Source organism: Protopterus annectens, chromosome 7.part0 (genome assembly GCF_019279795.1).
Source record: "Protopterus annectens isolate FY-2018-M chromosome 7.part0, PAN1.0, whole genome shotgun sequence".
Classification (NCBI taxonomy): Eukaryota; Metazoa; Chordata; order Ceratodontiformes; family Protopteridae; genus Protopterus; species Protopterus annectens.
This window is the reverse complement of record NC_056739.1, coordinates 929804688-929830959: the sequence shown is the minus strand read 5'-3', so window position 1 is coordinate 929830959 and position 26272 is coordinate 929804688.

The following is a 26272-nucleotide window of genomic DNA, read 5'->3' as shown; positions in this document are numbered from 1 at the left end:
ATCCCCTTTCAGTGCTACTCTAATAACAGTAAAAGAACACTTCATTTCAATGCTACTCTCATAACAGTAAAAGAACACCCATGTTCAGTGCTACTCTAATAACAGTAAAAGAACACCCCCTTTCAGTGCTACTCTAATAACAGTAAAAGAACATCCCCTTTCAGTGCTACTCTAATAACAGTAAAAGAACATCCCCTTTCAGTGCTACTCTAATAACAGTGAAAGAACATCCCCTTTCAGTGCTACTCTAATAACAGATAAAGAACATCCCCTTTCAGTGCTACTCTAATAACAGTAAAAGAACATCCCCTTTCAGTGCTACTCTAATAACAGTAAAAGAACATCCCCTTTCAGTGCTACTCTAATAACAGATAAAGAACATCCCCTTTCAGTGCTACTCTAATAACAGTAAAAGAACACCCCCTTTCAGTGCTACTCTAATAACAGTTAAAGAACACTCCCTTTCAGTGCTACTGTAATAACAGTTAAAGAACACCCCCTTTCAGTGCTACTCTAATAACAGTAAAAGAACACCCACTTTCAGTGCTACTCTAATTACAGTAAAAGAACACCCCCTTTCAGTGCTAGTGTAATAACAGTAAAAGAAAACTCCCTTTCAGTGCTACTCTAATTACAGTAAAAGAACACCCCCTTTCAGTGCTAGTGTAATAACAGTAAAAGAAAACTCCCTTTCAGTGTTACTCTAATAACAGTAAAATTACACCCCCTTTCAGTGCTACTCTAATAACAGCAAAAGAACATCCCCTTTCAGTGCTTCTCTAATAACAGTAAAAGAACACCGCCTTTCAGTGCTAGTGTTATAACAGTTAAATAACATCCCCTTTCAGTGCTACTCTAATAACAGTAAAAGAACACTTCCTTTCATTGCTACTCTCATAACAGTTAAAGTGCTTCCCCTTTCAGTGCTACTCTAATAACAGTAAAGAACACCCCTTTCAGTGCTACTCTAATAACAGTTAAAGAACATTTCCTTTCAGTGCTACTCTAATAACAAAGAACATCCCCTTCAGTGCTACTCTAATAACAGTAAAAGAACATCCCATTTCAGTGCTACTCTAATAACAGTAAAAGAACATCACCTTTCAGTGTTACTCTAATAACAGTAAAAGAACACCCCCTTTCAGTGCTACTCTAATAACAGTAAATGAAGACCCCCTTTCAGTGCTACTCTGTTAAAAAACATCCCCATTCAGTGCTACTCTAATAACAGTAAAAGAACATCCCCTTTCAGTGCTACTCTAATAACAGTAAAAGAACATCCCTTTCAGTGCTACTCTAATAACAGTAAAAGAACATCCCCTTTCAGTGCTACTCTAATAACAGTAAAAGAACATCCCCTTTCAGTGCTACTCTAATAACAGTAAAAGAACACCCCCTTTCAGTGCTACTCTAATAACAGTAAAAGAACATCCCCTTTCAGTGCTACTCTAATAACAGTAAAAGAACATCCCCTTTCAGTGCTACTCTAATAACAGTAAAAGAACACCCCTTTCAGTGCTACTGTAATAACAGTAAAGAACACCCCCTTTCAGTGCTACTCTAATAACAGTAAAAGAACACCCCCTTTCAGTGCTACTCTAATAACAGTAAAAGAACATCCCCTTTCAGTGCTACTCTAATAACAGTAAAAGAACATCCCCTTTCAGTGCTACTCTAATAGGTAAAGAACACCCCCTTTCAGTGCTACTCTAATAACAGTAAAAGAACATCCATTTCAGTGCTACTCTAATAGATATAGAACACCCTCTTTCAGTGCTACTCTAATAACATTAAAAGAACACCCCCTTTCAGTGCTGTTCTAATAACAGTTAAAGAACACCCCTTTTCAGTGATACACTAATAACAGTAAAAGAACACCCTCTTTCCGTGGTACTCTAATAAGAGTAAAAGAGCATCCCATTTCAGTGCTTCTCTAATAACAGTAAAAGAACATCCCCTTTCAGTGCTACTCTAATAACAGTTAAAGAACATCCCCTTTCAGTGCTACTCTAATAACAGTAAAAGAACATCCCCTTTCAGTGCTACTCTAATAACAGTTAAAGAACATCCCCTTTCAGTGCTACTCTAATAACAGTAAAAGAACACCCCCTTTCAGTGCTACTCTAATAACAGTCAAAGAACACCCCCTTTCAGTGCTACTCTAATAACAGTAAAAGAACATCCCCTTTCAGTGCTACTCTAATAACAGTAAAAGAACATCCCCTTTCAGTGCTACTCTAATAACAGCTAAAGAACATCCTCTTTCAGTGCTACTCTAATAACAGTAAAAGAACATCCCCTTTCAGTGCTACTCTAATAACAGTAAAAGAACATCCCCTTTCAGTGCTACTCTAATAACAGTAAAAGAACATCCCCTTTCAGTGCTACTCTAATAACAGTAAAAGAACACCGCATTTCAGTGCTACTATAATAGTTAAAGAACACCACCTTTCAGTGCTACTCTAATAACATTAAAAGAACACCCCCTTTCAGTGCTACTCTAATAACAGTAAAAGAACATCCCATTTCAGTGCTATTCTAATAACAGTAAAAGAACATCCCCTTTCAGTGCTACTCTAATAACAGTAAAAGAACACTCCCTTTCAGTGCTACTCTAATAACAGTAAAAGAACATCCCCTTTCAGTGCTACTCTAATAACAGTAAAAGAACACCCCATTTCAGTGCTACTCTAATAGTTAAAGAACACCCCCTTTCAGTGCTACTCTAATAACAGTAAAAGAACACCCCCTTTCAGTGCTACTCTAATAACAGTAAAAGAACATCCCCTTTCAGTGCTACTCTAATAACAGTAAAAGAACATCCCCTTTCAGTGCTACTCTAATAACAGTAAAAGAACACCCCTTTCAGTGCTACTCTAATAACAGTAAAAGAACATCCCCTTTCAGTGCTACTCTAATAACAGTAAAAGAACACCCCCTTTCAGTGCTACTCTAATAACAGTAAAAGAACACCCCTTTCAGTGCTACTCTAATAACAGTAAAAGAACACCCGCTTTCAGTGCTACTCTAATAACAGTAAAAGAACATCCGCTTTCAGTGCTACTGTAATAACCGTTAAAGAACATCCCCTTTCAGTGCTACTGTAATAACACTTAAAGAACACCCCCTTTTAGTGCTACTCTAATAACAGTAAAAGAACACCCCCTTTCAGTGTTACTCTAATTACAGTAAAAGAACACCCCCTTTCAGTGCTACTCTAATTACAGTAAAAGAACACCCCCTTTCAGTGCTACTCTAACAGTAAAAGAACATCCGCTTTCAGTGCTACTCTAATAACAGTAAAGAACATCCGCTTTCAGTGCTACTCTAATAACAGTTAAAGAACACCTCCTTTCAGTGCTACTCTAATAACAGTAAAAGAACATCCCCTTTCAGTGCTACTCTAATAACAGTAAAAGAACATCCCCTTTCAGTGCTACTCTAATAACAGTAAAAGAACACCCCCTTTCAGTGCTACTCTAATAACAGTAAAAGAACACCCTTTTTCAGTGCTACTCTAATAACAGTAAAAGAACATCCCCTTTCATTGCCACTCTAATAACAGTAAAAAAACACCAACTTTCAGTGCTACTCTAATAACAGTAAAAGAACATCCCCTTTCAGTGCTACTCTAATAACAGTAAAAGAACATCCCCTTTCAGTGCTACTCTAATAACAGTAAAAGAACACCCCTTTTCAGTGCTACTCTAATAACAGTAAAGAACACCCTTTCAGTGCTACTCTAATAACAGTAAAAGAACACCCTTTCAGTGCTACTCTAATAACAGTAAAAGAACATCCCTTTCAGTGCTACTCTAATAACAGTAAAAGAACATCCCTTTCAGTGCTACTCTAATAACAGTAAAAGAACATCCCTTTTCAGTGCTACTCTAATAACAGTAAAGAACATCCCTTTCAGTGCTACTCTAATAACAGTAAAGAACATCCCCTTTCAGTGCTACTCTAATAACAGTAAAAGAACACCCCTTTCAGTGCTACTCTAATAACAGTAAAAGAACATCCCTTTCAGTGCTACTCTAATAACAGTAAAGAACACCCCTTTCAGTGCTACTCTAATAACAGTAAAAGAACACCCCTTTCAGTGCTACTCTAATAACAGTAAAAGAACATCCCCTTTCAGTGCTACTCTAATAACAGTAAAAGAACACCCCTTTCAGTGCTACTCTAATAACAGTAAAAGAACACCCCCTTTCAGTGCTACTCTAATAACAGTAAAGAACACCCTTTCAGTGCTACTCTAATAACAGTAAAGAACATCCCTTTCAGTGCTACTCTAATAACAGTAAAAGAACATCCCCTTTCAGTGCTACTCTAATAACATCCTTTCAGTGCTACTCTAATAACAGTAAAAGAACACCCCTTTCAGTGCTACTCTAATAACAGTAAAAGAACATCCTTTCAGTGCTACTCTAATAACAGTAAAAGAACATCCCTTTCAGTGCTACTCTAATAACAGTAAAAGAACACCCTTTCAGTGCTACTCTAATAACAGTAAAGAACACCCTTTCAGTGCTACTCTAATAACAGTAAAAGAACATCCCTTTCAGTGCTACTCTAACAACAGTAAAAGAACATCCCCTTTCAGTGCTACTTTAATAACAGTAAAAGAACATCCCCTTTCAGTGCTACTCTAATAACAGTAAAAGAACACCCCCTTTCAGTGCTACTCTAATAACAGTAAAAGAACATCCCCTTTCAGTGCTACTCTAATAACAGTAAAAAACCACCCCCTTTCAGTGCTACTCTAATAACAGTAAAGAACACCCCTTTCAGTGCTACTCTAATAACAGTAAAGAACACCCCTTTCAGTGCTACTCTAATAACAGTAAAAGAACACCTTTCAGTGCTACGCTAATAACAGTTAAAGAACATCCCCTTTCAGTGCTAACCTAATAACAGCTAAAGAACATCCTCTTTCAGTGCTACTCTAATAACAGTAAAAAACACCCCCTTTCAGTTCTACTCTAATAACAGTAAAATAGCACCCTTTTTCAGTGCTACCCTAATAAAAGTAAGAAAATGTCCGCTTTCAGTGCTACTCTAACAACAGTAAATGATCATCCCCTTTCAGTGCTACTTTAATAACAGTTAAAGAACATCCCCTTTCAGTGCTACTCTAATCACAGTAAAAGAACACCCCCTTTCAGTGCTACTCTAATCACAGTAAAAGAACACCCCCTTTCAGTGCTACTCTAGTAACAGTAAAAGAACATCCCATTTCAGTGCTACTCTAATAACAGTAAAAGAACATCCCCTTTCAGTGCTACTCTAATAACAGTAAAAGAACATCCCCTTTCAGTGCTACTCTAATAACAGTAAAGAACATCCCTTTCAGTGCTACTCTAATAACAGTAAAAGAACACCCTTTCAGTGCTACTCTAATAACAGTAAAAGAACACCCTTTCAGTGCTACTCTAATAACAGTAAAGAACACTCTTTCAGTGCTAGTCAAATAACAGTAAAAGAACATCCCCTTTCAGTGCTACTCTAAAATACTAAAAGAACACCCCCTTTCAGTGCTAATCTAATAACATTAAAAAACACCCCCTTTCAGTGCTACTCTAATAACAGTAAAAGAACATCCCCTTTCAGTGCTACTCTAATAACAGTAAAAGAACATCCCCTTTCAGTGCTACTCTAATAACAGTAAAAGAACATCCCCTTTCAGTGCTACTCTAATAACAGTAAAAGAACACCCCCTTTCAGTGCTACTCTAATAACAGTAAAAGAACATCCTCTTTCAGTGCTACTCTAATAACAGATAAAGAACATCCCCTTTCAGTGCTACTCTAATAACAGTAAAAGAACATCCCCTTTCAGTGCTACTCTAATAACAGTAAAAGAACTCCCTTTTTCAGTGCTACTCTAATATCAGTAAAATAACATCCCCTTTCAGTGCTACTCTAATAAAAGCAAAAGAACACCTCATTTCGGTGCTACTCTAATAAAAGTAAAAGAACATCCCCTTTCAGTGCTTCTCTAATAACAGTAAAAGAACATCCCCTTTCAGTGCTACTCTAATAACAGTAAAAGAACATCACCTTTCAGTGCTACTCTAACAGTAAAAGAACATCCGCTTTCAGTGCTATTCTAATAACAGTAAAAGAACATCCCCTTTCAGTGCTACTCTAATAACAGTAAAAGAACACCCGCTTTCAGTGCTATTCTAATAACAGTAAAAAAACACCCCCTTTCAGTGCTACTCTAATGACAGTAAAAGAACATCCGCTTTCAGTGCTACTCTAGTAACAGTTAAAGAACACCTCCTTTCAGTGCTACTCTAATAACAGTTAAAGAACACCCTTTCAGTGCTACTCTAATAACAGTAAAGAACACCCCTTTCAGTGCTACTCTAATAACAGTAAAAGAACATCCCTTTCAGTGCTACTCTAATAACAGTAAAAGAACACCCCTTTCAGTGCTACTCTAATAACAGTAAAGAACACCCCTTTCAGTGCTACTCTAATAACAGTAAAAGAACATCCCTTTCAGTGCTACTCTAATAACAGTAAAGAACACCCCTTTCAGTGCTACTCTAATAACAGTTAAAGAACATCCCCTTTCAGTGCTACTCTAATAACAGTAAAAGAACACCCCCTTTCAGTGCTACTCTAATAACAGTAAAAGAACATCCCCTTTCAGTGCTACTCTAATAACAGCAAAAGAACATCCGTTTCCAGTGATACTCTAATAACAGCAAAGGAACACTCCCTTTCAGTGCTACTCTAATAACAGTTAAAGAACATTTCCTTTCAGTGCTACTCTAATAACAAAGAACATCCCCTTCAGTGCTACTCTAATAACAGTAAAAGAACATCCCCTTTCAGTGCTACTCTAATAACAGTAAAAGAACACCCCCTTTCAGTGCTACTCTAATAACAGTAAAAGAACACCCCCTTTCAGTGCTACTCTAATAACAGTTAAAGAACATCCCCTTTCAGTGCTACTCTAATAACAGTAAAAGAACATCCCCTTTCAGTGCTACTCTAATAACAGTAAAAGAACACCCCTTTCAGTGCTACTCTAATAACAGCAAAAGAACATCCCCTTTCAGTGCTTCTCTAATAACAGTAAAAGAACATCCCTTTCAGTGCTATTCTAATAACAGTAAAAGAACATCCCCTTTCAGTGCTACTCTAATAACAGTAAAAGAACATCCCCTTTCAGTGCTACTCTAATAACAGTAAAAGAACACTCCCTTTCAGTGCTACTCTAATAACAGTAAAAGAACACCCCCTTTCAGTGCTACTCTAATAACAGTTAAGAACTCCCTTTCAGTGCTACTCTAATAACAGTAAAAGAACACCCCCTTTCAGTGCTACTCTAATAACAGTAAAAGAACATCCCCTTTCAGTGCTACTCTAATAACAGTAAAAGAACATCCCCTTTCAGTGCTACTCTAATAACAGTAAAAGAACATCCCTTTTCAGTGCTACTCTAATAACAGTTAAAGAACATCCCCTTTCAGTGCTACTCTAATAACAGTAAAAGAACACCCCCTTTCAGTGCTACTCTAATAACAGTAAAAGAACACCTCCTTTCAGTGCTACTCTAATAACAGTAAAAGAACACCCCCTTTCAGTGCTACTCTAATAACAGTAAAAGAACACTCCCTTTCAGTGCTACTCTCATAACAATAAAAGAACTTTCCCTTTCAGTGCTACTCTAACAACAGTAAAAGAACACTCCCTTTCAGTGCTACTCTCATAATAGTAAAAGAACATCCCTTTTCAGTGCTACTCTAATAACAGTAAAAGAACATCCCCTTTCAGTGCTACTCTAATAACAGTAAAAGAACACCCCCTTTCAGTGCTACTCTAATAACAGTAAAAGAACATCCCCTTTCAGTGCTACTCTAATAACAGTAAAAGAACACCCCCTTTCAGTGCTACTCTAATAACAGTAAAGAACATCCCCTTTCAGTGCTACTCTAATAACAGTAAAAGAACATCCCCTTTCAGTGCTACTCTAATAACAGTAAAAGAACATCCCCTTTCAGTGCTACTCTAATAACAGTAAAAGAACACCCCCTTTCAGTGCTACTCTAATAACAGTAAAGAACATCCCCTTTCAGTGCTACTCTAATAACAGTAAAAGAACACCCCCTTTCAGTGCTACTCTAATAACAGTAAAAGAACACCCCCTTTCAGTGCTACTCTAATAACAGTAAAAGAACATCCCCTTTCAGTGCTACTCTAATAACAGTAAAAGAACATCCCCTTTCAGTGCTACTCTAATAACAGTAAAAGAACACCCCCTTTTCAGTGCTACTCTAATAACAGTAAAAGAACATCCTTTCAGTGCTACTCTAATAACAGTAAAAGAACACCCCTTTTAGAGCTACTCTAATAACAGTAAATGAACATCCCTTTCTGTGCTACTCTAACAGTAAAAGAACACCTCTTTCAGTGCTACTCTAATAACAGTAAAAGAACACCGCCTTTCAGTGCTAATCTAATAACAGTAAAGGAATATCCCCTTTCAGTTCTACTCTAATAACAGTAAAAGAACACCAACTTTCAGTGCTACTCTAATAACAGTAAAGAACACCCCTTTCAGTGCTACTCTAATAACAGTAAAAGAACACCTCCTTTCAGTGCTACTCTAATAACAGTAAAAGAACACCCCCTTTCAGTGCTACTCTAATAACAGTAAAAGAACACCCCCTTTCAGTGCTACTCTAATAACAGTAAAAGAACACCCCTTTCAGTGCTACTCTAATAACAGTAAAAGAACGTTCTTTCAGTGCTACTCTAATAACAGTAAAAGAACATCCCCTTTCAGTGCTACTCTAATAACAGTAAAAAAAACATCCCTCTTCAGTGCTACTATAATAACAATAAAAGAACATCCGCTTTCAGTGCTACTCTAACTGTAAAAGAACATCCCCTTTCAGTGCTACTCTAATAACAGTAAAAGAACAACCCCTTTCAGTGCTAGTCTAGTAACAGTAAAAGAACACCGTCTTTCAGTGCTACCCTAATAACAGTAAAAGAAATCTCCTTTCAGTGCTACTCTAATAACAGTAAAAGAACATCCCCTTTCAGTGCTACTCTAATAACAGTAAAAGAACAACCCTTTCAGTGCTACTCTAATAACAGTAAAGAACATCCCTTTCAGTGCTACTCTAATAACAGTAAAAGAACACCCCTTTCAGTGCTACTCTAATAACAGTAAAAGAACACCCCTTTCAGTGCTACTCTAATAACAGTAAAAGAACATCCCTTTCAGTGCTACTCTAATAACAGTAAAGAACATCCCTTTCAGTGCTACTCTAATAACAGTAAAAGAACACCCCTTTCAGTGCTACTCTAATAACAGTAAAAGAACACCCTTTCAGTGCTACTCTAATAACAGTAAAGAACATCCCTTTCAGTGCTACTCTAATAACAGTAAAGAACATCCCCTTTCAGTGCTACTCTAATAACAGTAAAAGAACACCCCTTTCAGTGCTACTCTAATAACAGTAAAGAACACCCCTTTCAGTGCTACTCTAATAACAGTAAAGAACATCCCTTTCAGTGCTACTCTAATAACAGTAAAAGAACATCCCTTTCAGTGCTACTCTAATAACAGTAAAGAACATCCCCCTTTCAGTGCTACTCTAATAACAGTAAAAGAACACCCTTTCAGTGCTACTCTAATAAAAGTTAAAGAACATCCCCTTTCAGTGCTACTCTAATACCAGTCAAAGAACATCCCCTTTCAATGCTACTCTAATAACAGTAAAAGAACAACCCCTTTCAGTGCTACGCTAGTAACAGTAAAAGAACACTGTCTTTCAGTGCTACTATAATAACAGTAAAAGAACATCCCCTTTCAGTGCTACTCTAATAACAGTAAAAGAACATCCCCTTTCAGTGCTACTCTAATAACAGTAAAAGAACATCCCCTTTCAGTGCTACTCTAATAACAGTAAAAGAACATCCCCTTTCAGTGCTACTCTAATAACAGTAAAAGAACACCCCTTTCAGTGCTACTCTAATAACAGTAAAAGAACATCCCCTTTCAGTGCTACTCTAATAACAGTAAAAGAACACCGCCTTTCAGTGCTACTCTAATAACAGTAAAAGAACACCCCCTTTCAGTGCTACTCTAATAACAGTAAAAGAACACCCCCTTTCAGTGCTACTCTAATAACAGTAAAAGAACATCCCCTTTCAGTGCTACTCTAATAACAGTAAAAGAACACCCCCTTTCAGTGCTACTCTAATAACAGTAAAAGAACATCCCCTTTCAGTGCTACTCTAATAACAGTAAAAGAACATCCCCTTTCAGTGCTACTCTAATAACAGTAAAAGAACATCCCCTTTCAGTGCTACTCTAATAACAGTAAAAGAACATCCCCTTTCAGTGCTACTCTAATAACAGTGAAAGAACATCCCCTTTCAGTGCTACTCTAATAACAGATAAAGAACATCCCCTTTCAGTGCTACTCTAATAACAGTAAAAGAACACCTCCTTTCAGTGCTACTCTAATAACAGTAAAAGAACACCCCTTTCAGTGCTACTCTAATAACAGTAAAAGAACATCCCCTTTCAGTGCTACTCTAATAACAGTAAAAGAATATCCCCTTTCAGTGCTACTCTAATAACAGTTAAAAAACATCCCCTTTCAGTGCTACTCTAATAACAGTAAACGAACATCCCCTTTCAGTGCTACTCTAATAACAGTAAAAGAACATCCCCTTTCAGTGCTACTCTAATAACAGTAAAAGAACAGTCCCTTTCAGTGCTACTCTAATAACAGTAAACGAAGATCCCCTTTCAATGCTACTCTAATAACAGTAAAGGAACAACCCCTTTCAGTGCTACTCTAATAACAGTAAAAGAACACCTTCTTTCAGTGCTACTATAATAACAGTAAAAGAACCCCCTTTCAGTGCTACTCTAATAACAGTAAAAGAACATCCCCTTTCAGTGCTACTCTAATAACAGTAAAAGAACATCCCCTTTCAGTGCTAGTATAATAACAATAAAAGAACATCCCCTTTCAGTGCTACTCTAATAACAGTAGAAGAACACCCTTTCAGTGCTACTCTAATAACAGTAAAAGAACACTCCCTTTCAGTGCTACTCTAATAATAGTAAAAGAACACCCCCTTTCAGTGCTAGTATAATAACAAAAAAAGAACATCCCCTTTCAGTGCTACTCTAACAGTAAAAGAACATCCCCTTTCAGTGCTACTCTAATAACAGTAAAAGAACATCCCCTTTCAGTGCTACTCTAATAACAGTAAAAGAACACCCCATTTCAGTGCTACTCTAATAACAGTAAAAGAACACTCCCTTTCAGTGCTACTCTAATAACAGTAAAAGAACACCCCCTTTCAGTGCTACTCTAATAACAGTAAAAGAACATCCCCTTTCAGTGCTACTCTAATAACAGTAAAAGAACATCCCCTTTCAGTGCTACTCTAATAACAGTAAAAGAACACCGCATTTCAGTGCTACTGTAATAAAGAACACCACCTTTTAGTGCTACTCTAATAACATTAAAAAACACCCCCTTTCAGTGCTACTCTAATAACAGTAAAAGAATATCCCTTTTCAGTGCTATTCTAATAACAGTTAAGAACATCCATTTTCAGTGCTACTCTAATAACAGTAAAGGAACACCCGCTTTCAGTGCTACTCTAATAACCGTTAAAGAACATCCCCTTTCAGTGCTACTGTAATAACACTTAAAGAACACCCCCTTTTAGTGCTACTCTAACAGTAAAAGAACACCCCTTTTCAGTGCTACTCTAATAACAGTAAATGAACACCCATTTCAGTGCTACTCTAATAACAGTAAAGAACACCCCTTTCAGTGCTACTCTAATAACAGTAAAGAACATCCCCTTTCAGTGCTAATCTAATAACAGTAAAAAAAATCCCTCTTCAGTGCTACTATAATAACAATAAAAGAACAGCCCCTTTCAGTGCTACTTTAACAGTAAAAGAACACCCCTTTCAGTGCTACTCTAATAAGAGTAAAAGAACAGCCCCTTTCAGTGCTACTCTAATAACAGTAAAAGAACACCCCTTTCAGTGCTACTCTAATAACAGTAAAAGAACATCCCCTTTCAGTGCTACTCTAATAACAGTAAAAGAACACCCCCTTTCAGTGCTACTCTAAGAACAGTAAAAGAACACCCCTTTTCAGTGCTACTCTAATAACAGTAAAAGAACACCCCCTTTCAGTGCTACTCTAATAACAGTAAAGAACATCCGCTTTCAGTGCTACTCTAATAACAGTTAAAGAACACCTCCTTTCAGTGCTACTCTAATAACAGTAAAAGAACATCCCCTTTCAGTGCTACTCTAATAACAGTAAAAGAACATCCCCTTTCAGTGCTACTCTAATAACAGTAAAATAACATCCCCCTTCAGTGCTACTATAATAACAATAAAAGAACATCCCCTTTCAGTGCTACTCTAACTGTAAAAGAACATCCCCTTTCAGTGCCACTCTAATAACAGTAAAAGAACATCCCCTTTCAGTGCTACTCTAATAACAGTAAAGAACACCTTTCAGTGCTACTCTAATAACAGTCCAAAAACATCCGCTTTCAGTGCTACTCTAACAGTAAAAGAACACCCGCTTTCAGTGCTACTCTAATAACAGTAAAAGAACATCCGCTTTCAGTGCTACTGTAATAACAGTAAAAGAACAACCCCTTTCAGTGCTACTCTTATAACAGTAAAAGAACATCCCTTTTCAGTGCTACTCTAATAACAGTAAAAGAACATCCCCTTTCAGTGCTACTCTAATAACAGTAAAAGAACATCCCCTTTCAGTGCTACTCTAATAACAGTAAAAGAACATCCCTTTCAGTGCTACTCTAATAACAGTAAAAGAACACCCCCTTTCAGTGCTACTCTAATAACAGTAAAGGAACATCCCCTTTCAGTGCTACTCTAATAACAAAGAACATCCCCTTTCAGTGCTACTCTAATAACAGTTAAAGAACATCCCCTTTCAGTGCTACTCTAATAACAGTAAAAGAACAACCCTTTCAGTGCTACTCTAATAACAGTTAAAGAACACCCCCTTTCAGTGCTACTCTAATAACAGTAAAGAACATCCCCTTTCAGTGCTACTCTAATAACAGTAAAAGAACATCCCCTTTCAGTGCTACTCTAATAACAGTAAAAGAACACCCCCTTTCAGTGCTACTCTAATAACAGTAAAAAAAATCCCTTTTCAGTGCTACTCTAATAACAGTAAAAGAACACCCCCTTTCAGTGCTACTCTAATAACAGTAAAAGAACATCCCCTTTCAGTGCTACTCTAATAACAGTAAAAGAACATCCCCTTTCAGTGCTACTGTAATAACAGGTAAAGAGATCCCCCTTTCAGTGCTACCCTAATAACAGTAAAAGAACATCCCCTTTCAGTGCTACTCTAATAACAGTAAAAGAACACCCCCTTTCAGTGCTACTCTAATAACAGTAAAAGAACATCCCCTTTCAGTGCTACTCTAATAACAGTAAAAAACACCAACTTTCAGTGCTACTCTAATAACAGTAAAAGAACACCCCTTTCAGTGCTACTCTAATAACAGTAAAAGAACACCCCTTTCAGTGCTACTCTAATAACAGTAAAAGAACATCCCTTTCAGTGCTACTCTAATAACAGTAAAGAACACCCCTTTCAGTGCTACTCTAATAACAGTAAAGAACACCCTTTCAGTGCTACTCTAATAACAGTAAAAGAACACCCCTTTCAGTGCTACTCTAATAACAGTAAAAGAACACCCTTTCAGTGCTACTCTAATAACAGTAAAAGAACATCCCCTTTCAGTGCTACTCTAATAACAGTAAAAGAATAGCCCCTTTCAGTGCTACTCTAATAACAGTAAAAGAACATCCCTTTCAGTGCTACTCTAATAACAGTAAAAGAACACCCTTTCAGTGCTACTCTAATAACAGTAAAAGAACACCCTTTCAGTGCTACTCTAATAACAGTAAAGAACACCCCTTTCAGTGCTACTCTAATAACAGTAAAAGAACACTCCCTTTCAGTGCTACTCTCATAACAGTAAAAGAACACCCCCGTTCAGTGCTACTCTAATAATAGTAAAAGAACACCCCCTTTCAGTGCTACTCTAATAACAGTTAAAGAACACCCTTTCAGTGCTACTCTAATAACAGTAAAGAACACCCCTTTCAGTGCTACTCTAATAACAGTAAAAGAACACCTCTTTCAGTGCTACTCTAATAACAGTAAAAGAACATCCCCTTTCAGTGCTACTCTAATAACAGTAAAAGAACATCCCCTTTCAGTGCTACTCTAATAACAGTAAAAGAACATCCCCTTTCAGTGCTACTCTAATAACAGTAAAAGAACACCCCATTTCAGTGCTACTCTAATAACAGTAAAATAACATCAATTTCAGTGCTACTCTAATACCAGTAAAAGAACACCCCTTTCAGTGCTACTCTAATAACAGTAAAAGAACATCCCCTTTCAGTGCTACTCTAATAACAGTAAAAGAACACCCCCTTTCAGTGCTACTCTAATAACATTAAAAGAACACCCCCTTTCAGTGCTACTCTAATAACAGTAAAAGAACACCCCCTTTCAGTGCTACTCTAATAACAGTAAAAGAACATCCCCTTTCAGTGCTACTCTAATAACAGTAAAAGAACATCCCCTTTCAGTGCTACTCTAATAACAGTAAAGAACATCCCTTTCAGTGCTACTCTAATAACATTAAAAGAACACCCCCTTTCACTGCTGTTCTAATAACAGTTAAAGAACACCCCTTTTCAGTGATACACTAATAACAGTAAAAGAACACCCTCTTTCCGTGCTACTCTAATTACAGTAAAAGAGCATCCCCTTTCAGTGCTACTCTAATAACAGTAAAAGAACATCCCCTTTCAGTGCTACTCTAATAACAGTTAAAGAACACCTCTTTCAGTGCTACTCTAATAACAGTAAAGAACATCCCTTTCAGTGCTACTCTAATAACAGTAAAAGAACATCCCTTTCAGTGCTACTCTAATAACAGTAAAAGAACATCCCCTTTCAGTGCTACTCTAATAACAGTAAATGAAGACCCCCTTTCAGTGCTACTCTGTTAAAAAACATCCCCTTTCAGTGCTACTCTAATAACAGTAAAAGAACATCCCCTTTCAGTGCTACTCTAATAACAGTAAAAGAACATCCCCTTTCAGTGCTACTCTAATAACAGTAAAAGAACACCCCTTTCAGTGCTACTCTAACAGTAAAAGAACACCCCCTTTCAGTGCTATTCTAATAACAGTAAAGAACACCCCCTTTCAGTGCTACTCTAATAACAGTAAAAGAACACCCCCTTTCAGTGCTACTCTAATAACAGTAAAAGAACACCCTCTTTCAGTGCTACTCTAATAACAGTAAAAGAATACACCCTTTCAGTGCTACTTTAAGAACAGTAAAAGAACACCCCTTTCAGTGCTACTCTAATAACAGTAAAAGAACACCCCTTTCAGTGCTACTCTAATAACAGTAAAAGAACACCCTTTCAGTGCTACTCTAATAACAGTAAAAGAACACCCCTTTCAGTGCTACTCTAATAACAGTAAAAGAACATCCCTTTCAGTGCTACTCTAATAACAGTAAAGAACATCCCCTTTCAGTGCTACTCTAATAACAGTAAAAGAACATCCCTTTCAGTGCTACTCTAATAACAGTAAAAGAACATCCCTTTCAGTGCTACTCTAATAACAGTAAAGAACACCCTTTCAGTGCTACTCTAATAACAGTAAAAGAACACCCCTTTCAGTGATACTCTAATAACAGATAAAGAACATCTCCTTTCAGTGCTACTCTAATAACAGTAAAAGAACACCCCCTTTCAGTGCTACTCTAATAACAGTAAAAGAACTTCCCCTTTCAGTGCTACTCTAATAACAGTAAAAGAACACCCCCTTTCAGTGCTTCTCTAATAACAGTAAAAGAAGACATCCTTTCAGTGCTACTCTAATAAAAGTAAAAGAACATCCCCTTTCAGTGCTTCTCTAATAACAGTAAAAGAACACCCCCTTTCAGTGCTACTCTAATAAAAGTAAAAGAACACTCCCTTTCAGTGCTACTCTCATAACAATAAAAGAACACTCCCTTTCAGTGCTACTCTCATAACAATAAAAGAACACCCCTTTCAGTGCTACTCTAATAACAGTAAAAGAACACCCCCTTTCAGTGCTACTCTAATAACAGTAAAAGAACACTCCCTTTCAGTGCTACTCTAATAACAGTAAAAGAACACCCCCTTTCAGTGCTACTCTAATAACAGTAAAAGAACACCCCCTTTCAGTGCTACTCTAATAACAGTAAAAGAACATCCCCTTTCAGTGCTACTCTAATAACAGTAAAAGAACACCCCCTTTCAGTGCTACTCTAATAACAGTAAAAGAACACCCCCTTTCAGTGCTACTCTTATAACAGTAAAATAACATCCGTTTCCAGTGATACTCTAATAACAGATAAAGAACATCCCTTTCAGTGCTACTCTAATAATAGTAAAAGTACACCCCCTTTCAGTGCTACTCTAATAACATCCTTTCAGTGCTACTCTAATAACAGTAAAGAACATCCCCTTTCAGTGCTTCTCTAATAACAGTAAAAGAACACTTCCTTTCAATGCTACTCTCATAACAGTAAAAGAACACCCCTGTTCAGTGCTACTCTAATAACAGTAAAAGAACACCCCCTTTCAGTGCTACTCTAATAACAGTAAAAGAACACCCCCTTTCAGTGCTACTCTAATAACAGTAAAAGAACATCCCCTTTCAGTGCTACTCTAATAACAGTAAAAGAACACCCCTTTCAGTGCTACTCTAATAACAGTAAAAGAACATCCCCTTTCAGTGCTACTCTAATAACAGTAAAAGAACACCCCCTTTCAGTGCTACTCTAATAACAGTAAAAGAACACCCTTTCAGTGCTACCCTAATAAAAGTAAAGAACATCCCTTTCAGTGCTACTCTAATTACAGTAAAAGAACACCCCCTTTCAGTGCTACTCTAATAACAGCAAAAGAACATCCCCTTTCAGTGCTACTCTAATAACAGTAGAAGAACACTCCCTTTTAGTGCTACTCTAATAACAGTAAAAGAACATCCCCTTTCAGTGCTACTCTAATAACAGTAAAATAACTCCCCCTTTCAGTGTTACTCTAATAACAGTAAATGAAGACCCCCTTTCAGTGCTACTCTGTTAAAAAACATCCCCTTTCAGTGCTACTCTAATAACAGTAAATGAACATCCCCTTTCAGTGCTACTCTAATAACAGTAAAAGAACATCCCCTTTCAGTGCTACTCTAATAACAGTAAAAGAACACCTTTCAGTGCTACTCTAATAACAGTAAAGAACATCCCTTTCAGTGCTACTCTAATAACAGTAAAAGAACATCCCCTTTCAGTGCTACTCTAATAACAGTAAAAGAACACCCCTTTCAGTGCTACTCTAATAACAGTAAAGAACACCCCTTTCAGTGCTACTCTAATAACAGTAAAAGAACACCCCTTTCAGTGCTACTCTAATAACAGTAAAAGAACACCCTTTCAGTGCTACTCTAATAACAGTAAAGAACACCCCTTTCAGTGCTACTCTAATAACAGTAAAAGAACACCCCTTTCAGTGCTACTCTAATAACAGTAAAGAACACCCCTTTCAGTGCTACTCTAATAACAGTAAAAGAACACCCCTTTCAGTGCTACTCTAATAACAGTAAAGAACATCCCTTTCAGTGCTACTCTAATAACAGTAAAGAACACCCCTTTCAGTGCTACTCTAATAACAGTAAAGAACACCCTTTCAGTGCTACTCTAATAACAGTAAAGAACACCCCTTTCAGTGCTACTCTAATAACAGTAAAAGAACATCCCTTTCAGTGCTACTCTAATAACAGTAAAGAACATCCCCTTTCAGTGCTACTCTAATAACAGTAAAAGAACATCCCCTTTCAGTGCTACTCTAATAACAGTAACAGAACACCGTCTTTCAGTGCTACTCTAATAACAGTAAAGAACACCCCTTTCAGTGCTACTCTAATAACAGATAAAGAACATCCCTTTCAGTGCTACTCTAATAAAAGTAAAAGAACACCCCCTTTCAGTGCTACTCTAATAACAGTAAAAGAACACCCCCTTTCAGTGCTAATGTAATAACAGTAAAAGAACATCCCCTTTCAGTGCTACTCTAATAATAGTAAAAGGACACCCCCTTTCAGTGCTACTCTAATAACAGTAAAAGAATATCTGCTTTTAGTGTTACTTAAATAACAGTGAAAGAACACGTCCTTTCAGTGCTACTCTAATAACAGTAAAATAACACCCCTTTCAGTGCTACTTTAATAACAGTGAAAGAACATCCCCTTTCAGTGCTACTCTAATAACAGTAAAATAACACCCCTTTCAGTGCTACTCTAATAACAGTGAAAGAACATCCCCTTTCAGTGCTACTCTAATAACAGTAAAAGAACTTCCCCTTTCAGTGCTACTCTAATAACAGTAAAAGAACACCCCCTTTCAGTGCTACTCTAATAACAGTAAAAGAACATCCCCTTTCAGTGCTACTCTAATAACAGTTAAAGAACACCCTTTTTCAGTGCTACTCTAAGAACAGTAAAAGTACACCCCCTTTCAGTGCTACTCTAATAACAGTTAAAGATCACCCCCTTTCAGTGCTACTCTAATAACAGTAAAAGAACATCCCCTTTCAGTGCTACTCTAATAACAGTAAAAGAACACCCCTTTTCAGTGCTACTCTAATAACAGTAAAAGAACACCTTTCAGTGCTACTCTAAGAACAGTAAAAGAACACCCCTTTTCAGTGCTACTCTAAGAACAGTAAAAGAACACCCCCTTTCAGTGCTACTCTAATAACAGTAAAAGAACATCCCCTTTCAGTGCTACTCTAATAACAGTAAAAGAACATCCCCTTTCAGTGCTACTCTAATAACAGTAAAAGAACATCCCCTTTCAGTGCTACTCTAATAACAGTAAAAGAACATCCCCTTTCAGTGCTACTCTAATAACAGTAAAAGAACATCCACTTTCAGTGCTAGTATAGTGACAGTAAAAGAACACCCCCAATCAGTGCTACTCTAATAACAGTAAAAGAAAATCCCCTTTCAGTGCTACTCTAATAACAGTAAAAGAACACCCACTTTCAGTGCTACTCTAATAACAGTAAAAGTACACTCCCTTTCAGTGCTACTCTAACAGTAAAAGAACACCCCCCTTCAGTGCTACTCTAATACCAGTAAAAGAACATCCCCTTTCAGTGCTACTCTAATAACAGTAAAAGAACATCCCCTTTCAGTGCTACTCTAATAACAGTAAAAGAACACCCCCTTTCAGTGCTACTCTAATAACAGTAAAAGAACACTCCCTTTCAGTGCTACTCTAATAACAGTAAAAGAACATCCCCTTTCAGTGCTACTCTAATAACAGTAAAAGAACATCCCCTTTCAGTGCTACTCTAATAACAGTAAAAGAACACCCCCTTTCAGTGCTACTCTAATAACAGTAAAAGAACACTCCCTTTCAGTGCTACTCTAATAACAGTAAAAGAACACCCCCTTTCAGTGCTACTCTAATAACAGTAAAAGAACACCCCTTTCAGTGCTACTCTAATAACAGTAAAAGAACATCCCCTTTCAGTGCTACTCTAATAACAGTAAAAGAACATCCCCTTTCAGTGCTACTGTAATAACAGTTAAAGAACATCCTTTTTCAGTGCTACTGTAATAACAGTTAAAGAACACCCCCTTTCAGTGCTACTCTAATTACAGTAAAAGAACACCCCCTTTCAGTGCTACTCTAATAACAGTAAAAGAACATCCCCTTTCAGTTCTACTCTAATAACAGTAAAAGTACACTCCCTTTCAGTGCTACTCTAACAGTAAAAGAACACCCCCTTTCAGTGCTACTCTAATAACAGTAAAAGAACACCACCTTTCAGTGATACTCTAATAAAAGATAAAGAACATCCCCTTTCGATGCTACTCTAATAACAGTAAAAGAACACCCCCTTTCAGTGCTACTCTAATAACAGTAAAAGAACACCCCTTTCAGTGCTACTCTAATAACAGTAAAAGAACATCCCCTTTCAGTGCTACTCTAATAACAGTAAAAGAACACCCCCTTTCAGTGCTACTCTAATAACAGTAAAGATCACCCCTTTCAGTGCTACTCTAATAACAGTAAAAGAACATCCCCTTTCAGTGCTACTCTAATAACAGTAAAAGAACACCCCCTTTCAGTGCTACTCTAATAACAGTAAAAGAACATCCCCTTTCAGTGCTACTCTAATAACAGTAAAAGAACACCCCCTTTCAGTGCTACTCTAATAACAGCAAAAGAACACCCCTTTCAGTGCTTCTCTAATAACAGTAAAAGAACACCCCTTTCAGTGCTACTCTAATAACAAAAAAACATCCCCTTAAGTGCTACTCTAATAACAGTAAAAGAACATCCCCTTTCAGTGCTACTCTAATAACAGTAAAAGAACACCCCCTTTCAGTGCTACTCTAATAACAGTAAAAGAACATCCCCTTTCAGTGCTACTCTAATAACAGTAAAAGAACACCCCTTTCAGTGCTACTCTAATAACAGTAAAAGAACATCCCCTTTCAGTGCTACTCTAATAACAGTAAAAGAACACCCCCTTTCAGTGCTACTCTAATAACAGTAAAAGAACACCCCTTTCAGTGCTACTCTAATAACAGTAAAAGAACACCCCCTTTCAGTGCTACTCTAATAACAGTAAAAGAACACCCCTTTCAGTGTTACTCTAATAACAGTAAAAGAACACTCCCTTTTAGTGCTACTCTAATAACAGTAAAAGAACACTCCCTTTCAGTGCTACTCTAATAACAGTAAAAGAACACCCCCTTTCAGTGCTACTCTAATAACAGTAAAAGAACATCCCCTTTCAGTGCTACTCTAATAACAGTAAAAGAACACTTCCTTTCAATGCTACTCTAATAACAGTAAAAGAACATCCCCTTTCAGTGCTACTCTAATAACAGTAAAAGAACATCCCATTTCAGTGCTACTCTAATAACAGTTCAAGATCATTTCCATTCAGTGCTACTCTAATAATAGTAAAAGAACACCCCCTTAAGTGCTACTCTAATAGCAGTAAAGAACATCCCTTTCAGTGCTACTCTAATAACAGTAAAAGAACATCCCTTTCAGTGCTACTCTAATAACAGTAAAGAACACCCCTTTCAGTGCTACTCTAATAACAGTAAAGAACATCCCTTTCAGTGCTACTCTAATAACAGTAAAGAACACCCCTTTCAGTGCTACTCTAATAACAGTAAAAGAACACCCCTTTCAGTGCTACTCTAATAACAGTAAAGAACATCCCTTTCAGTGCTACTCTAATAACAGTAAAGAACATCCCTTTCAGTGCTACTCTAATAACAGTAAAGAACACCCTTTCAGTGCTACTCTAACAGTAAAAGAACACCCGCTTTCAGTGCTACTCTAATAACAGTAAAAGAACATCCGCTTTCAGTGCTACTGTAATAACCGTTAAAGAACACCCCCTTTCAGTGCTACTCTAATAACAGTAAAAGAACACCTTTCAGTGCTACTCTAATAACAGTAAAAGAAGATCCCCTTTCAGTGCTACTCTAATAACAGTAAAAGAACATCCCCTTTCATTGCTACTCTAATAACAGTAAAAGAACACCCCTTTCAGTGCTACTCTAATAACAGTAAAAGAACACCCCCTTTCAGTGCTACTCTAATAACAGTAAAAGAACATCCCCTTTCAGTGCTACTCTAATAACAGTAAAAGAACACCCCCTTTCAGTGCTACTCTAATAACAGTAAAAGAACACCCCCTTTCAGTGCTACTCTAATAACAGTAAAAGAACACCCCCTTTCAGTGCTATTCTAATAACAATAAAAGAACACCCCTTTTCAGTGCTACTCTAATAACAGTAAAAGAACATCCCCTTTCAGTGCTACTCTAATAGGTAAAGAACACCTCCTTTCAGTGCTACTCTAATAACAGTTAAAGAACATCCCCTTTCAGTGCTACTCTAATAACAGTAAAAGAACACCCCTTTCAGTGCTACTCTAATAACAGTAAAAGAGCATCCCCTTTCAGTGCTACTCTAATAACAGTAAAATAACATCCTCTTTCAGTGATACTCTAATAACAGATAAAGAACATCCCTTTCAGTGCTACTCTAATAATAGTAAAAGTACACCCCCTTTCAGTGCTACTCTAATAACAGTAAAAGAACATCCCCTTTCAGTTCTACTCTAATAACAGTAAAAGAACATCCCCTTTCAGTGCTACTCTAATAACAGTAAAAGAACATCCCCTTTCAGGGCTACTCTAATAGCAGTAAAAGAACACCCCCTTTCAGTGCTACTCTAATAACAGTAAAAGAACCCCCCTTTCAGTGCTACTCTAATAACAGATAAAGGACACCCCTTTCAGTGCTACTCTAATAACAGTAAAAGAACACCTCCTTTCAGTGCTACTCTAATAACAGTAAAAGAACCCCACCTTTCAATGCTTCTCTAATAACAGTAAATGAACACCCCTTTCAGTGCTACTCTAAAAACAGTAAAAGAACATTCCCTTTTAGTGATGCTCTAATAACAGTAAAGAACACCCTTTCAGTGCTACTCTAATAACAGTAAAAGAACACCCCTTTCAGTGCTACTCTAATAACAGTAAAAGAACATCCCTTTCAGTGCTACTCTAATAACAGTAAAAGAACATCCCTTTCAGTGCTACTCTAATAACAGTAAAAGAACACCCTTTCAGTGCTACTCTAATAACAGTAAAAGAACACCCCTTTCAGTGCTACTCTAATAACAGTAAAGAACACCCTTTCAGTGCTACTCTAATAACAGTAAAAGAACATCCCCTTTCAGTGCTACTCTAATAACAGTAAAAGAACACCCCTTTCAGTGCTACTCTAATAACAGTAAAGAACACCCCTTTCAGTGCTTCTATAATAACAGTAAAAGAACACCCCCTTACAGTGCTACTCTAATAACTGTAAAAGAACACCCTTTCAGTGCTACTCTAATAACAGTAAAGAACACCCCTTTCAGTGCTACTCTAATAACAGTAAAGAACATCCCTTTCAGTGCTACTCTAATAACAGTAAAAGAACATCCCTTTCAGTGCTACTCTAATAACAGTAAAAGACCATCCAATTTCAGTGCTACTCTAATAACAGTAAAAGAACACCCCCTTTCAGTGCTACTCTAATAACAGTAAAAGAACATCCCCTTTCAGTGCTACTCTAATAACAGTAAAAGAACACCCTCTTTCAGTGCTACTCTAATAACAGTAAAAGAACATCCCCTTTCAGTGCTACTCTAATAACAGTAAAAGAACACCTCTTTCAGTGCTACTCTAATAACAGTAAAAGAACATCCCCTTTCAGTGCTACTCTAATAACAGTAAAAGAACATCCCTTTTCAGTGCTACTCTAATAACAGTAAAAGAACATCCCTTTTCAGTGCTACTCTAATAACAGTAAAAGAACACCCCCTTTCAGTGCTACTCTAATAACAGTAAAAGAACATCCTTTCAGTGCTACTCTAATAAAAGTAAAAGAACATCCCCTTTCAGTGCTACTCTAATAACAGTAAAAGAACACTCCCTTTCAGTGCTACTCTAATAACAGTAAAAGAACACCCCCTTTCAGTGCTACTCTAATAACAGTAAAAGAACATCCCCTTTCAGTGCTACTCTAATAACAGTGAAGAACATCCCTTTCAGTGCTACTCTAATAACAGATAAAGAACATCCCCTTTCAGTGCTACTCTAATAACAGTAAAAGAACACCCCCCTTTCAGTGCTACTCTAATAACAGTAAAAGAACACCCCCTTTCAGTGCTACTCTAATAACAGTAAAAGAACATCCCCTTTCAGTGCTACTCTAATAACAGTTAAAGAACATCCCCTTTCAGTGCTACTCTAATAACAGTAAAAGAACACCCCCTTTCAGTGCTACTCTAATAACAGTAAAAGAACATCCCCTTTCAGTGCTACTCTAATAACAGTAAAAGAACACTCCCTTTCAGTGCTACTCTAATAACAGTAAAAGAACACCCCCTTTCAGTGCTACTCTAATAACAGTAAAAGAACACCCCCTTTCAGTGCTACTCTAATAACAGTAAAAGAACACCCCTTTCAGTGCTACTCTAATAACAGTAAAAGAACATCCCCTTTCAGTGCTACTCTAATAACAGTAAAAGAACATCCCCTTTCAGTGCTACTCTAATAACAGTAAAAGAACATCCCCTTTCAGTGCTACTCTAATAACAGTAAAAGAACATCCCCCTTCAGTGCTACTCTAATAACAGTAAAAGACCATCCAATTTCAGTGCTACTCTAATAACAGTAAAAGAACAACCCCTTTCAGTGCTACTCTAATAACAGTTAAAGAACACCCTTTCAGTGCTACTCTAATAACAGTAAAGAACATCCTTTCAGTGCTACTCTAATAACAGTAAAAGAACATCCCCTTTCAGTGCTACTCTAATAACAGTAAAGAACACCCCTTTCAGTGCTACTCTAATAACAGTAAAAGAACACCCCTTTCAGTGCTACTCTAATAACAGTAAAAGAACACCCCTTTCAGTGCTACTCTAATAACAGTAAAAGAACACCCCTTTCAGTGCTACTCTAATAACAGTAAAGAACATCCCTTTCAGTGCTACTCTAATAACAGTAAAGAACATCCCTTTCAGTGCTACTCTAATAACAGTAAAGAACATCCCTTTCAGTGCTACTCTAATAACAGTAAAAGAACACCCCTTTCAGTGCTACTCTAATAACAGTAAAAGAACATCCCCTTTCAGTGCTACTCTAATAACAGTAAAGAACACCCTTTCAGTGCTACTCTAATAACAGTAAAAGAACACCCCTTTCAGTGCTACTCTAATAACAGTAAAGAACACCTTTCAGTGCTACTCTAATAACAGTAAAAGAACATCCCTTTCAGTGCTACTCTAATAACAGTAAAAGAACACCCCTTTTCAGTGCTACTCTAATAACAGTAAAAGAACATCCCTTTCAGTGCTACTCTAATAACAGTAAAGAACACCCCTTTCAGTGCTACTCTAATAACAGTAAAGAACACCCCTTTCAGTGCTACTCTAATAACAGTAAAAGAACACCCCTTTCAGTGCTACTCTAATAACAGTAAAGAACATCCCTTTCAGTGCTACTCTAATAACAGTAAAAGAACACCTTTCAGTGCTACTCTAATAACAGTAAAAGAACACCCCTTTCAGTGCTACTCTAATAACAGTAAAAGAACACCTTTCAGTGCTACTCTAATAACAGTAAAGAACACCCCTTTCAGTGCTACTCTAATAACAGTAAAAGAACACCCCTTTCAGTGCTACTCTAATAACAGTAAAGAACATCCCCCTTTCAGTGCTACTCTAATAACAGTAAAGAACATCCCCTTTCAGTGCAACTCTAATAATAGTAAAAGAACACCCCCTTTTAGTGCTACTCTAATAACAGTAAAAGAACACCCTCTTTCAGTGCTACTCTAATATCAGTAAAAGAACATCCCCTTTCAGTGCTACTCTAATAACAGTAAAGAACATCCTTTCAGTGCTACTCTAATAACAGTAAAAGAACACCTTTCAGTGCTAATGTAATAACAGTAAAAAAATCCCCTTTCAGTGCTACTCTAATAATAGTAAAAGGACATCCCCCTTTCAGTGCTACTCTAATAACAGTAAAAGAACATCCCTTTCAGTGCTACTCTAATAACAGTAAAATAACACCCCTTTCAGTGCTACTCTAATAACAGTTAAAGAACACCTTTTTTCAGTGCTACTCTAAGAACAGTAAAAGTACACCCCTTTCAGTGCTACTCTAATAATAGTTAAAGAACATCCCTTTCAGTGCTACTCTAATAACAGTAAAGAACACCCCTTTCAGTGCTACTCTAATAACAGTAAAGAACACCCCTTTCAGTGCTACTCTAATAACAGTAAAAGAACACCCCTTCAGTGCTACTCTAATAACAGTAAAGAACATCCCTTTCAGTGCTACTCTAATAACAGTAAAAGAACATCCCTTTTCAGTGCTACTCTAATAACAGTAAAGAACACCCTTTCAGTGCTACTCTAATAACAGTAAAAGAACACCCTTTCAGTGCTACTCTAATAACAGTAAAGAACACCCCTTTTAGTGCTACTCTAATAACAGATAAAGAACATCCCCTTTCAGTGCTACTCTAATAACAGTAAAAGAACATC